Genomic DNA, 6,918 nt, shown 5'->3' on the forward strand with positions numbered 1-6,918 from the left:
GTTATGCTTCCATAACGAATGGGCTCATACCTTAACGAACTAGTCTAGTTAACTAACGAATGGACCTCATTCGCTATACAATCCATAGCGAATGGGCCATTTTATATTAAATAAACAACCTAGAGTATCTATAACTTATTCGATTGCTACAGACACCAAAACCGTGCACTAACAGACACCCCCTTTTCCGTAGCTATCGAATACTTTAATCTTGAATACTTTAACTGCAAATCACCAGTCACAAAACCGTGCACTAACATAAACAGGGTCACAAGTTTCTCTTTTTTATTTATCTACTGACTTTATCTCTGATGCATTCAGTTTATTGATTCAGCTTCACTGTATCATTTATAAAGTAATTAGTATTTTCATACAACAAACCAATGTTCCCAAATTGGCTATGGTGTTACTGGGTTTCGTTTCGGAACTCTTGGTAGCGTTGATGCCAGTCGTTTTGATCATTATCATGCCCGGTTATGATTCAAAACTTTTGGTGCGTTGGGAGTCATGGTGGTCAAGGGTTGTTTATTTGTCGATTGTTTTCTATCGATTACTGGCTCACGGCTTCACGACTTTATGGTTGTTTGGGTAGATTGGTTGCTATATGGTATATCTTTTAGTGGGGGCTTTATGGTCACCACATGGTCCGTTTGATTGCTATTTCCTATGATGATCTTGTAAATGAGCCTACGATGATTATCATCAATCGTTGTTGGGTTCCGATTCGAAACCGGGTATCATTGGATTACACAACAAGTTAGCACTACAACAAAAAAGGCATTTTAGTACGCACAAAAGCGTCCTAAAATGTTATTTTATAGGACCTTTCATTTAATAGGACCAACGAGAAAAACGTTTCATGTAAAGGGGTCGTAATAAGTCTCGGAACTCAAAAAGCGTCCTAATATCCCAAATAAGATTATGAAACCAATTTTATGGTCGCATAATATATCCATTAACAACTAAAAAGCATCCCAATAAAAACATATTATGACACTTTTACTATGTTTTGACATGTGCTTACCTAATTATAAACTTTTGATACACATACAAGTGTCCTTAAAAATTAATTTATAGGACCCTGATGATGGAACATTATAGTACCAAGAAAAGGGTCCTAATATCCCAAACAAGATTATGAAACTAAATTTTATGGTTAACTTAAACGTCCTAAAAAACATATTATGACACTATTACAACGTTCTAATGTTTAGGACAAAAATTAGAAGTCCTAACAAATCATATTATACAAATCTTTTTTAAACGTCCACACACACAATTTTACTATACGTTATGGACATCTAAATGTTGAAAGAAATAAAACTTCATTATAACAAAAAAACAAAACATAAATAAGTTATAGCATTATCCAACATAAACTCTTTTAACATTCAACAAAAAAAAATTAAAAACCAATAAAAGAAACTAGCACCATAAAATCCAGAGTCATCTTGCATACGTCCTCAATCCTCACGGATTACCTACAGATAAACCATTCATGTATAAGCATTAAGTTCCATGTTATTAAAATTATTCATATCACAAGTTCAACAAATACATACCAAGATGAATGGAAAAGGCCATGCGATGGATGCACCAATACAATCTTGAATTGTGGAAAATAACCCATATGGTCTCACCAACTTTTCATCTATTTTTATTGGTTCTTGAACATTTACCTCACGCCATTTTGATCCAATCTCTGTACCACCAACTAGCTCATTTGGGTCCAAGCTCTTCACCCATCCTCTTGCTACAGGCTCAGTAGGGTTTAAAATACTTCTGAGGAAAACTTCATCTCCGACCTAGATTTTAGTTTTCAACGAAAAGTTATATATTAAACTCGAGTCATTATAGTGCAAAAATAATTTCACAAAAAAAGGTTATAAAAATCCGACATGACCCATTCGCATTTCATACTTTTCTTATGAAAAAAACCCTTGTTTACCAAATCAAAGACCCAACTCAAAAGTGACCAAAACCTCCATGGGCACATCAACTCTTAATAAAAATGACACGGGAGTTGTATTCCAACACACTACATATAACCATCACATAGTTATTGTAATTAAGAAAGTAAAGAATTTATTAATGCCAAATCTCCTTTCCGTTGCCCTGCTACCAAGGATTGATCACCCCCTCTTATCACCATATAAATCATTACACTATGCATATATACACTTGTAACACCCCGTAACCGCAGCGGAAACGTACACGGGATGCAACAGACACATCTGATATCAACAGCATTGCTTATAAAGAAAATACCACTACATTAATTTATAACATATCACATTGTTGCGAGTATCATTACTGTCTAGGTGTTACACACATAATTTACCGATAAGACATTAATAAATTCATTACAAAAACAAAGAGCAGCAAGCTTCCAACAGGTAGCACAGATAGTTAAGCAAACATCAATCAATCCAACTTGGGCATACCTAGAAAACATGTAAAGAGAACGGGTCAACTACGAATAGTTGGTGAGTTTCACTAATTTAAATAAACACTGACAAATCATTTTAATAATCATTTATTAACAATATAATCATGCTGGGAACTATGTTACCCCAGAACATTTCCAATAACTTTCTGGGAACTATGTTACCCCAGAACAATAAATACGCCTGGGAACTATGTTACCCCAGAACAATAACAACCCCTGGGAACTATGTTACCCCAGAACAATAATAACCCCTGGGAACTATGTTACCCCAGAATAATAATAACCCCTGGGAACTATGTTACCCCAGAATAATAATAACCCCTGGGAACTACGTTACCCCAGAATAATATAACCCCTGGGAACTACGTTACCCCAGAATAATATAACCCCTGGGAACTATGTTACCCCAGAATAATATAACCCCTGGGAACTATGTTACCCCAGAATAATATAACCCCTGGGAACTATGTTACCCCAGAACAATAACACGTTATAAACATTTTATTTATTCTATGCATCAGCCCATATATATATAACTGTACAAGTATTTCCATACGATCGGTATGTACTTAAATACTTTAAATAAGACATGTTTTCCGCCCCGGGAAAATATAATTAAAACAATTCATTAAAAGGGGCTCGTGAAAACTCACCTTGTTGTGAGTTGGTGAGTAATATAAGGAACAGCTACGTGCCTGGATCTGTAATATAATATCTAGTCGTTACTATAATTCCCATAACTTAAATACATATCAATCGGTACATCTGGGAACATTGTTAACCCAGTACTGTACTCGATTCGGGGACAATGTTAACCCCGTGACACTTCTAAGGACTCGGATTGACATTGCTTAGAGTTTGACAGTCAATTTAGTTAAGGTGATGAAATTATAGCTCGGTTTGACACCCCGTTTGGCCGTGGGGCCCGTTTCCGGTATTTCGGTGCCGGAAACGGTAAAATCGGGTAAAATTACCCAAATCATCCGAATTATTTTCGGATGATTTATTTTTACTTAATTTACTTAGATTTATGAAAATGGTCTATTTTAAAGTTTTTCGTGTACCAGTCAGCTCGCTTATGCGAACTTTGCCGGTTTACACGTTTTAAGCTTTAACTAATTGTTTTTATGTTCATTTTAGCACAAATAATTACCCGTTTAGTCTCGGGTCTTGAAATTTTGCTCAAAACTTATTTTGACAGAAAGAACATTTTATAAAATTTTCCAGATTTATTTTCCTATATTTGCATTTATTTACCTATTTTTAAATCTCATTAAAACACTAAAAATATCAAAAATACCAAAACACTTCAGAAAAATCCCAAATTTTTCTGGAATGATCCTTGTCATTCTCATAACTCTCTGGAATTTTTTTCCAGATTTATTTTCATAAATTTACATATATTTATCTATTTTCAAATCTTATTATAATACTAAATATGTCAAAAATACCAAAACACTTTAGAAAAATACCAAATTTTTCTGGGATGATCCTTGTCATCCTCATAACTTTCTGGAATTTTTCCAGAGTTATTTTCGTAAATTTACATATATTTATCTATTTTCAAATCTTATTAAAATACTAAATATGTCAAAAATACCAAAACACTTTAGAAAAATACCAAATTTTTCTGGGATGATCCTTGTCATCCTCATAACTTTCTGGAATTTTTCCAGATTTTAAAACTCATTTTTCAAGCCCTTTTCACCCAAAACCGAGCTAGAAAGCCCTAGAACTCGTTTCACCGAAAAGCCTACTTAGACTTTTCCAACTGAGCTCAAATTTTGTGGGTGACTTTTATATGTGATAAAAAGCTTATCTTAAATTTTCCAGAATTTTTCATCATGTTTTGCTATTTTTCACTATTTTTGGCCAAAACCGAGCATTAAATTCACCAAATATTCATCTTTTATCCAAAAATTACCAAAAATTCACAGATCTCATATTTTCATGTGTAGATCATCTCTGTGAAATTTCGTGATCCGACTCTAAGCACACGAAAATCTGTCCAACTTTCTCATACACACGAAAACCGAACTATCTTGTGTTTTCTAGCTTTGGATCACAAGGATCTCGGTTTCTAGCCTTTGCTAGCCGCTAGATACAACACTTACAAGCACAACAACACCACACCAAGCAAACTATACCAACAATCAAGCCATTTCTTTCCTAGTGTCGGTTAGAACATCAAAACAACTATTTTGACCGTAAAAATTCATTCTAAACACTTTTAACTAATTACTTGGATCAAGATCCTTTGTATAACTTGTATACATCCCTTGATCGTGCAAGGATTGGTTCCATCTCGGGTTTTCACCCATATGTCACTTGGAACCCTTTTGTTTCTTGCAAAAATAACTCAAACTAAGTAAATAAAATCAAAGATTATGCAATATAACATGCTTATACCTTCCAATATCTTGGTTAATATGATGAAATTGGATGCAAACTTGAAAGATATGAGAGGGACTTGAGAGAAAATGGGAGAGTTGTTCTTGAGTGAATGGGTTGTAATAAAAAGAAAAGAAAAAATTGTGTGATATTATCAACTTGGCCGATCGGCCAAGTGAGAGGTTGGGGTGGGCCCCCACACTTCAATATTAACCACACACTCGGATTCCCGTAATCCGGATAATGTTGTGGATAATCTGGTTCAGTTCGTTTCTCGTTTAAACTCGTAGTTCGGCTTAAAACGAGCCTAAATTGGTTGTTTTTCGGGTTAAAATAAAATTTATATAAAACTGATTTAAAAACTTTAAAAAAAACTTAACCCATGACATTAAAACATCATTTTATTAATAATTACGCATCTTTTTCGGCTTGATTGACCGTCTCTTGCTTGGTTTGGTGTTAAAGGTTTCGTTTAGCGTACCGACGTACCATTAAATCGAATTCCTTTTTCCGTGCTATAATTCACCTATCCCGAAGCATTATTACTTCGTGCACATCACTAAACATTTTATACTTCATATATAATGTGATTCCCGATTCGTTCGGGTTTCAATAATCGTTCATTGGTTGATCGTAATTCCAATACGATTCATTATATAATTGAGTATGATTCATACTGTGAATCATATATACTCGTATAAACGTACTATAACTCACATAATCAATATTAAATGACACGTAAATAGTATATTCCGGCTAGGGTATACCTGGATTTGCCGGAATCGTTACATTCTCCCCCCGTTATAAAAATTTCGTCCTCGAAATTTTACGCGATAACCACTTCCTTTTGAGGAAACAGGTGGGGGTATTTCTTCCGAAATTCGTCCTTTCGTTCCCACGTAAATTCTGGGCCTCGTTGCGAATTCCATCTAACCTTGACCAACGAGATCTTATTGTGTCTAAGTTGCTTGATTTTCCCGTCTACTATTTCTATGGGCTCCTCTACAATGTTGAGCCTATCACTTATTTGAACACCCTCTAAGGGTAACACCGATGTCTCATCCGCCAGACATCTTTTCAAATTCGACACATGAAACACGTTATGAACTGCACTTAGTTCCTCAGGCAGTTCTAGTCGGTAAGCTACCGGACCGATCTTTGCAGTAATGTTGAATGGTCCAATGTATCTAGGGGCCAACTTCCCCGCCTTTCCAAATCTGACCACTCCTTTCCAGGGTGATACTTTCAAGTATACCTTTTCACCCTTCTCAAATGACAACGGTTTTCGACGGGTATCAGCATAACTCTTCTGCCGATCCCGCGCGGCTTTCAGGTTGTTCTTAATCTCAAGAATCTTGCTGGTCGTCTCCTGGACCAGATCCGATCTAATGATCTGCGGGTCTCCCACTTCAGACCAGCAAAGTGGTGATCGGCACTTCCGCCCATACAATGCTTCATAAGGTGCTGCCTTTATACTGCTGTGATAACTGTTATTATAGGAAAATTCAACGAGTGGGAGATGTTGATCCCAATTTCCCTTAAAGTCCAGTACGCAGGCACGAAGCAAATCCTCCAAAGTTTGAATGGTCCTCTCAGACTGACCATCGGTCTGAGGGTGGTAAGCTGTGCTTAGGTCAATACGTGTTCCCAATGCTTCTTGGACAGCTTGCCAAAGTTTGGAGGTGAAATGGCTATCCCTATCGGAGATGATCGAGATGGGGATGCCATGACGAGACACTATTTCATTTATATAAATTTGCGCAAGTCTCTCAGTGTTAAAAGTATTCCTAATTGGAATAAAATGTGCCGATTTGGTTAATCGATCCACGATTACCCAAATCGCATCATGACCTCGGGGTGTCTTGGGGAGATGTGTCACAAAATCCATTGTGATCTGCTCCCACTTCCATTCGGGAATTTCCGGCTGTTGCAACATTCCCGAAGGTTTCTGGTGTTCCGCCTTAACTCTCGCACACGTCGTACACTTGCCGACGTATGTGGCTATATCCTTTTTCATACCTGGCCACCAGTAAAATTCTTTCACATCCTTGTACATTTTATCTGATCCCGGATGTATG

Source organism: Bidens hawaiensis, unplaced genomic scaffold, assembly GCF_021521415.1.
Source record: "Bidens hawaiensis isolate Kalapana, Puna unplaced genomic scaffold, B.hawaiensis_p1.1 tig00002754_1, whole genome shotgun sequence".
In the NCBI taxonomy this organism is placed as follows: Eukaryota; Viridiplantae; Streptophyta; class Magnoliopsida; order Asterales; family Asteraceae; genus Bidens; species Bidens hawaiensis.